Source organism: Acinonyx jubatus, chromosome A3 (genome assembly GCF_027475565.1).
Source record: "Acinonyx jubatus isolate Ajub_Pintada_27869175 chromosome A3, VMU_Ajub_asm_v1.0, whole genome shotgun sequence".
NCBI classification, from domain to species: Eukaryota; Metazoa; Chordata; class Mammalia; order Carnivora; family Felidae; genus Acinonyx; species Acinonyx jubatus.
This window is the reverse complement of record NC_069388.1, coordinates 79,218,421-79,227,977: the sequence shown is the minus strand read 5'-3', so window position 1 is coordinate 79,227,977 and position 9,557 is coordinate 79,218,421. Positions and strand designations below refer to the sequence as shown.

General features: G+C 34.5%; 1 protein-coding gene across 14 annotated transcripts in view; it reads right to left on the bottom strand.

Moving 5' to 3' along the window:
- The window catches only part of EHBP1 (EH domain binding protein 1), a 357,708-nt gene that overhangs the window by 75,928 nt on the left and 272,223 nt on the right, over nt 1-9,557 (bottom strand). The window lies entirely within an intron of this gene.

Below are 9,557 nucleotides of genomic sequence, written 5' to 3'. Positions count from 1 at the left end.
CTTAGTGCCCTGGGTATAGACATTCCAGCTCATATAGAGAATAAAAATCTCTAAATAAGACAAAATTCTCACTCCATATGTTATTAAAGATTTTATATTTTTTATAATATTTGAAGTTCTTTTAAAATCACAAATGTGAAGCTAACCTACTTCTTCCTAGTGAATTGATAATATGTGTAATTTGGAGAGATTAAAATTTTAGCTTGACCTTAATGTTAAATCTTAATTCCTAGAGGCTAGCCATTTAATTGTAACATAGCTAATATTTATAAACATATAATATAATCTTATATACATTTTTATGATGGTACATACTTAGGATACATACATAAAAACTATAGAAGAAGTTTCTATCTGCCAGAGATTACCAAAATGATGTTTAGATTTTTTTTTTTTTTTTTTTTTTTTTACCAACTGGATGGTAACTGCTTCTTTTATTATCTGGAAAAGATCTAGTGATCTTATCTAAATCTGCTACAATTATCAGCACGACAGACTAGTCCCATTTAAATCAATATTTTCCAATTAACATCAAAAGTGCAAGGTTGATGTCCTACCTCTTCACAGCAACAAAATACCTGTTTAAAGGCTTAATTTGCAAAAGAGCAGCTTGCATTCTTTTGGTTCTCACCAAATAAGCCTTTTGGATTCATTACCAACCAGTAAAAAAAAAAGTCACTGTATCTTTTTTGATTACTGGTCCCTGCAGTTGACTCAAGACTGACCAAACTGAAATTCCTTTCCCATATACAGTTTTCTTCAGAGATTCAAATATTCCTGCAAACCTTTAGAGATGGATACTGCAAACCTTCTAGAACTTGCTGACATCTTGCAGTCTGATCCTGTTAAGTGAGGATGGGCTCCTACGCCAATTGATTGTAATGGGTCACTCACTATCCTTGCAGATTAAAATTGAGAAAAAAAAAACACCTTTAAGTCTGTTTTATAATAATGTTGTAATTCTTGTCTGGTCTATTAAAAAAAAACTTCCAGGGGTGCCTAGGTGGCTCAGTCGGTTAAGCGTCTGACTTTGGCTCAAGTCATGATCTCACGGTTTGTGGGGTTGAGCCCTGTGTCAGGCTCTGCACTGACAGCTCAAAGCCTGGAGCCTGCTTCGGATTCTGTGTCTCCCTCACTCTCTCTGCCCCTCCCCAGCTTGCACTCTGCCTGTCTCTTTCTCTCAAAAATAAAAACATTCAAAAAAGAAAAACAAAACTTCTAGGTATCAACAAGTATCTACAAACCATTTTCTTATGCTATGTAATTTACAGCTGAAAAAACTAAAAACAAACATATTTGTAAAGAATTACCCTAATTCTTTTTAGACTTTCTACTTATAAAATAGATTTTTTTCTTTCTTAAAAACATAAAAGTAATAATTAAACTTATATGACATCCTTCTTCTGATCGGTCCAAAGTGCTTCACAAATACCCTAACAATTTCAAGGACTGTGGGCAGCAGGATTCTCATTCCTTATCCTTAGAGTGTATGGATCCTAAACTTTAGCACATAAATGCAAACATCCCCTTCAGCTATCTACATAATTACAAGAGCATTATTTAAAGTAACAGATTTATTAAATGTATTTTTAAAAAGCAATTATATTCTAATACAAAGTAGTAAGCAAAAGAGTCTGAAATAGACTAGCTTGTTAAATTCTACTTGTGCATTTTTTGGGAAAAGAGTATTTGGGGGAATTGAGTAATGAAGAAAAATAATAAAAAATGAATTTTTTTCTTAAAAAAAAACTATTATACTTTTCTTACAATGTGTGTTCATACCAAACTCCTGAGTCTGAAACAAAAAAATTTTGTTTTAATTTGAGAGAGAGAGAGAGAGAGAGAGAGAGAGAGCAGGGGAGAGGGGCAGAGGGAGAGAGAGAGAGAGAGAGAGAGGTAGAGAGAGAATCTTAAGCAGGCTCTATGCTTAGCACAGAGCCCATCATGGGGCTTGATCCCAGGACCTTGGGATAATGACTTGAGCTAAAATCAAGAGTCAGACTCTCAGCTGACTGAGCCACCCAGGAGCCCCTGAAAAAATTACTTTAAGTGCATGTGGAAACCACGAACAAAAGAACTATCATCTAAAATTTGCATTAGCAAAATGTAACATATGAAAATCTTCACAGAATAGGAAAAGGAAGTGAAAAACTAAATCACAGAGATTCAGAGCAATGAAATCTGTTTCCTATAGAAAAACAATTTCAGGAAATACCTGAAACAGGTTAAATGAACATCTAAAGGCACAGAGACACAAATGAATCATGTAAACTATTTTCTCTAAAAAAGATCTAAATGCAACATGTGCTTGCTCAGCAAGTTCTCATTAAAACGTGCAATACTGGTTTTGACAAAAATTAAGAAAAATTAAAAGGCTTATAATACCTGTGTTTGTGAGTTGCCATTTAAGATAAATTACAGCTCAAATCTTTTCCTGAGGATGACTTAAGTGGAGTCTGTACATAAGGACCCAGCAGATAAGATTACAAAGAGTTGTTTTCGGTGTCTTAGAAATTGCTTCCTAGCCTTCCAGCCTAAAGCTATACTAATTTATTTAAGAGGCAATGTTTGGTAGAGAGAGTGGTATGCTTCAAGACAGAGTTGGGGGTTGCACTCTAATCAAAGGTCTCAGTGTCCAGGAAGGACAGGTGTGTGTAAGGATTTGCTGTGTACACATCATAACCATAAAGAAAGGATTTAAGAAAGGAAGAAAAGAATGATCCAGGGAACCTTAAGTTCCAATGTGGCTAATGTCATTTCTGTAACTAACTCAAGAAAGGGGACAGACACTTTAACTTTCTCTGCTCAATGATAATCAATTCCACTTTAAAGACTTTCAGAGAGATATTTTGCCTGTTCACAAACCTTTACCACCAAGAAACTCCCTATAGCAACCCAAATTTTTCATGTTTAAACTCATGTTTTTATTAGTTGACACTCAGAAAGCATGAAAAAGAGCCTGTTACTATCCCCTTCATTTATTTATTGAATAAACATTTACTTAATACTTGGTGATGGGAATACAAGGTTCTTGTACTTTGAATAGCTCATAGCTGAGTGGGAGAAAGATGTGTAATTAGATCATTATATGGGATAAATGTGATGGGAGAGATATGTACAGCATATTAGAAAAAGATACACAAAGGAGAATTAGCTTTACCACTAGGAACCGTGACAGAGGTACTCATAGAAGAAGAGATATTTCAGTGGAAACTAACAAGGAAAGAAGGGAATTTCAGGGAGAGAACAGCCAGTGCTTGATGCAGGAATTGAAGAGTATGCCATATTCTCTCTGCAAGCAAGTTAGTAGAGATGGACTGTGGAGTGATAATGGGAGAGAGGTGAGAGATAAGGCTAGAAAGGGAGGAAAGAGGATTTGCAAGGACCTTGTATAAGGCCATGCTGTATAGTTGGGAAGTTTATTCTCTTGGTAACCGGGAATATTCTACCGGGAATCTTTCTACCAGAAAGATTCTGAACCTTCATATACTCAAACTGGTACTTAAACTATTTACCAGTTTCTCTTCTTTATATTTTAAAAGCTTGTCTTTCCTAATATGTAAATCTTTGCTTTCATTCTCTCTCAGCCCAGAACTAGATACAAAAAGCCTTAAAAGGAGGTAACATGTACTCAGTACATGGACACTGTCCCATGTATTATATGCCTCAAGTATTCCAAAATCATTTATTAACATTATTATTAAAATAGTTCTTCTTTTTCTTGGTGTTCATCAGAAGATCCTTGGTTAGTTTTACAGAAACAGAGTTCAGAAATATAAAAGATGATTGCTGAGTAAGTCCTAAATCAACGAGCAATCTTAAGAATATGCAACAGTAAGCTCTTCAATAAACTCTAGAAGATTTGAGGTCAGTGTCTCATTCACTCAAGACTTGAGGCCATTCCTGGGTACCAACTTTTTTTTTAAACTCATGGAAATTCTCAGGTAAACTAAGAACACAAAACGCAATGGGTAGCAACAGGTCTAACTCCCCCCACCAGCAACTTGACTTTCAGCACAGTAGCATACATTATGAAGGACAAGATAGCTTACAATGAATTTTAAAATAAGAACACTGTAAATTAAGGCACAAATAAAAGAGCATAAAAAAGGGAAAATAGTAGCAATCAGTTCACTAAATTAGATGCTAGCTTTTTTTTTTTCCAGTTAGACCTTCTTTTTATTTACCAGCAGTCTTTTGATCTCTCCAGAGTGAAAGAGATGCTGACACTGAAGTGGGAATGGCATTAGTCATGGTTCCCTTACCCCCTTCACCGTAGACACCTATTAATTTGAATGTCACACAAGGAAAAAAAAAGAATTTTGCTCCCATTTAATAAATGGAAAAATAGATTTAGAGAAATTAAGTATTTTCCAGTTTTAGTATCACTTAACACACATTCAATTGCTCCAGAGATGAAATTGGGTACTTTCCCTTTTCCTTTTATCAACCAAGTTTGCCAAACTACTTTTCCAAAATATGGACAGTACTGGTAAATAATTCCAGTCTGTATGTACAAGAGCTACCGGAAATGATAAATCAAATTAAGAAAACTAGTATGTCCTTCTTTACGAGACAAAACAGACGAACATAAGGGAAAGGAAACAAAAATAACATAAAAACAGGGAGGGGGACAAAACAGAAGAGACTCATAAATATGGAGAACAAACTGAGGGTTACGGGAGGGGTTGTGGGAAGGGGGGATGGGCTAAATGGGTAAGGGGCACTAAGGAATCTACTCCTGAAATCATTGTTGTACTATATGCTAACTAATTTGGATGTAAATTTAAAAATAATAATAATAATAATAAAAAACTAGTATGTCCTTGGAAAATATATCAACCTGATATCAAATTGCACACTAAACTGAAAATCTAAAAAGGAACAGCAAGGTCTAACTTCTCTATTTGTGCAATTGGACTGATCTGTCATTTTATATTCTTCTTCTTACATCATTTCATTCATTAATATAATTAATATAAGCTATAAGCCCCATAGAGCATCAAGTGTCAAAACTAGAACAGTAGTCGAAGAGAATGTACTATTTAATTCATGAAATTGATGCTTTTCATAACACATCTATACAGAGCTTGACTTTTCTGAAAAACGAGCAATAGTAAGTAGAATGCACAAGAAAGTTTTAAAATTGAGCTTAAACTATAACAGAAGAGGCTGCAACGATATCTCCTATGCCACACTCCACTCAATTAGTGGTGTGGAGTCTATGTATCTCTTCCTTAAACCTGGGTGGAGCTTTGTGTCTGGTTAGGCCATCAGTATAGTAAAAGTGATGCAACATGACTTTTAAAGCTAGATCATAAGAATGCCATGCATGTCTGCCTGACTATCTTGGCATAGCTGCTCATAGACCCAGCCACCATGCTGTGAGGAAGCCCAAACTAGCCCAAGTGGAAAGACCACAGGGAGAGGCTACATGTAGGTGTTTCAACTGACAGTTTAGCAGAGGTTGTCGCCAAAACTTTGCACCAGACGTCATGGAACAAAGCCACTCCCAGAGTCTCCTATCCTAATGCCTAAATCATAGAATCTGTGAGCATAATCAAATGGTTGTTTTATGCCAGTAAGGTGGTTTTTTATTTAGCAAAAGATAACCTGAAAGAGGAAGGGTAAAAAAAGTATCTTGGGGACTGTTTAAAGCATGGTTTCATTTGCAATAGGATACAACTCTGGGTAAATGGAAAACAAAGTAACAAAGTGATTAGCCTGGCATGCAGTGGGCTAGCTATGCAGCATGGAGCTGCTCTTTCTGGGAAAAACAACTAGAACAATAAATGAGTACAGGACAAGTAACCCAGATCCCATCAGTGGTAGTCAAAGAAACAATGAGATATTTTATTAATTACCATGATTACTTAACTCATCAATCATAAACAATAGTCATTGAGAATTTCATGCCTTTTCAGTGTGAACAGGACTGCTATTATTGAATCTGCCATTTATCCACACCTAGGCACAAGCTAGTTATCATCAACTGTAGAAGTGAAGAGTTCTTTCTATGTCTCTCTCCTTAAAACACACACATACACACGTTATCTTAGAAGTTCTGAAGTCAAGTTCGTTTGGGTACACTAAGAAAACAATGTGATAAAAATACATTTTTTAGATACCCCAAATTTCCCTAGTTTAAAATATTTATCTTAACATGTGATATTTTTAAAACAGAAAGAATAAAGGGAAAAAAAAACCTTTATAAGCCACTTGTTATACTATCCCTTAGAGATAAATATTGTTAATATTTTGATGATTTTCCTTCCTGTCCTTTTTAATACATGATTAAACACACACACACACACACACACACACACACACACACACACACACACACACAGTCTCTATCATTTCAAAATGGAGTTCAGAGGCACCTAGGTGGCACAGCTGGTTAAGTATCCAACTCTTGATTTCGGCTCAGGTCATAATCTCACAGTTCATGAGATTGAGCCCCATGTCAGGCTTTGCATTGACAGCATGGAGCCAGCTTGGGATTCTCTCTCTCTCTGTCTCTTTCTCTCACTCTCTCTCCTCTCTCTCTCTGACCCGCCCTCTGTTTATGCATGAAAGCCCTCTCTCTCTCTCAAAATAAATAAATAAACATTAAAAAAAATGGAGTTCATATGCCATATATATTTTATATCCTTTTTATACAAAATGACATTGTGAGCACTCTATGTCCTTTCAATATTCTTTCAAGACATTATTGAATAGGTTTTAATGGCTGTTATAATTTATTTGATCATTTCTGTTTTGCACAATTACCATTTTATAATTTTTTGCAATTACAAATAACATTGTGATGAAAACCTGCATATGATTCTTTGTTGGAATTATTAGGTAAAAGAGAATGAACATTTCTTGATGAAGTCTAATGGTTTTCCAGAAAGGTGTGGCAAGTTACATACTATGAGGAGTACAAAGAGGATCTAACTCAATGAACTGTCACCATCATAATGTTTCTTAAAATCCAAGTTATATATTTTACAGATACAGTAAGATGTCATGACACAGAGTAAGAGATGTTTTAGTAAGTAACTTCTGTTCTGAATTCACACTAATATACTTCAGATAAAAATTTATTTTGTTTGAGAAATAAAAAGTGTAAATTACTGGTGCCTTAAATAGAAGGGGTGACCAATAAAATATTTACTGAAAATTTGAAGTAATAAATGAATAAACCAAATGAAAGACTAAACATCATCTTTTTAAAAGTCAGGATACTTGAATTCTAAGCCTCATATGTCATAGTCTGCAACCTAAGTAAATTTAAACATTCTTTCCTAACTTACTCTCTTAATCTCTATGAAAGATAAAACAACAGTCTCTGTTTCTATTTCACAAGGATGTCAGAAATATAAAGAAGAAGGAAATACAACACAATGCCTTAAAAACATAACCTCTGAAATCAAATCATCTAGGTTCAATTCTTGACTCTGTTACTTATTAGCTGTGTGACAACAGGCAATTCATTAATTTGTCAGTTTTCTCGACTGTAAAATAGAAATGATAATATTTAACTCATACAATTATTGTGGAGATTAAATGTGAAAATTCATGTTAAATTACTTAGAATCCTACCTGTCAAATAGTAAGTGCTCAATAAACACTTGATGATAATTATTAATATATGTAAAATTCACACATAGGTGAAATAATTAGTTTTAAAAATCTACTTGGTAGATAGACCATTTAAATCTCAGGTACTCTCAATTTAAAATCAACACACTGGGGGCACCTGGGTGGCTCAGTTGGTTAAGCTTCTGACTTCGGCTCAGGTCATGATCTCATTGTTCGTGAGTTTGAGCCCTGAGTCAGGCTCTGTGCTGACAGCTCAGAGCCTGGAGCTTGCTTCAGATTCTGTGTCTCCCTCTCTCTGTCCCTCTCCTGCTCACACTCTGTCTCTCTCTCTCTCTCAAAAATAAATAAACATTAAAAAAATTTTTTTTAAATCAACACACTGGAATATAGACTTATACATTCCCCATAGATTTTAGAGGCTGAAAAATTACGAAATAAAGTTACCCACAAATAAAATACAGTATTAACAAAAAAACTTTCTTTTTCAAGAGATATTGTTTTTGTGGCTCTTCACTTGACTAGATCCTTTTCACCCATCAAATCTTAGTTCAATGCCCCATCTTCAAATCACTCAAGCCCTCACCTACTTAAATTATCCTCTACTATATCATGCAGTTTTCACACTCTAGTTATTTACCATTATCTGTGTATTCCCACCATAATGTAAACTCCATGAGGGAAGAAGCTTAGCCTTTTCTGTCACTATGAATACACTCAGCTCAGACATTTAATAAATATCTGACAAATCACCAACAAATTGATGAAATAACAGATGGCTAGGCACTGAAGAAGTTGGCATAAAAGCTACAAAATTTCTTCAAAGACGGCCCTCTAGATTAGGGTTTCTCAAACATTTTTATCATGACCCACAGCTTAAAATACATTTTATATCAAGATCCAGTATGCATATATATCCATATGACTGAAGCAAGTTTCAGACAAAAATGCCATGGTTACTACATGTGATGAGTTCTGATATTTTTATTCCATTCTATTCTATTCCTTTTCATTAAAAATAAAATAATTACTGCAGTGTGCTAAATCAATTTTATATCACATTATCGTGGAAAGACTTGAAGTGTGAAAAACACTGCTCAAGGTCAGAGGTTATTAAGCTCATATCTGAAAGGTATGTTTAAACATATGCATTGAAAGGAAGAAATAAAAGTGTCTGATCACAGATGACATGATCACCTATGTAGAAAATCAAAGAATTGAAAAAAAAAACTCTCTTGGAACTAATAAGCAATTATAGCAAGCCTGTAAGATACAAGGCTAATATACAAGAGACAATTGCTTTCCTATATACCAGCAGTGAACAAGTGGAATTTGAAATTAAAAACACAATACTATTCACATTAGTGAAAAGTTGATAGGTATAAATCTAACAAAATATGTACATGATCTATATGAGGATCTATATGAGGAATATCATGAAATCAAAGAATAAATAAATGAAGAGTAGGAAGACTCAATTTACAACAGACACATATGATAAAAGACTATATCCAAAATATACAAATAACGATTGAAACTCAACAATAAAAAACAAACAACCTAATTAAAAAATGGCCAATGACCTCAAGAGACACCTCTCCAAAGATTTATAGACTGTGAGTATGCATATAAAAAGATGCTCCACATCATATGTCATCAGGGAAATGCAAATTAAAAGTGAGATACCCCTAAACACCTATCAGAATGGTCAAAATCTGGAACACCAACACACTCACTGTTGATGAAGATGTGGAACACAAGAACTCTCACACGTTGCTGGTGAGAATACAAGATGGTATAGCTACTTTGGAAGATAGTTTGGCAATTTCTTATAAAAGCAAACATATTCTTACCCATAAGACCTAGCAATCACACTCCTTGGTATTTCCTCAAATGAGTTAAAAACCTATGTCCACACAAAAACTTGTACATGGATGATTACAGCAGCTTTATTCATAATTGTCAAACTT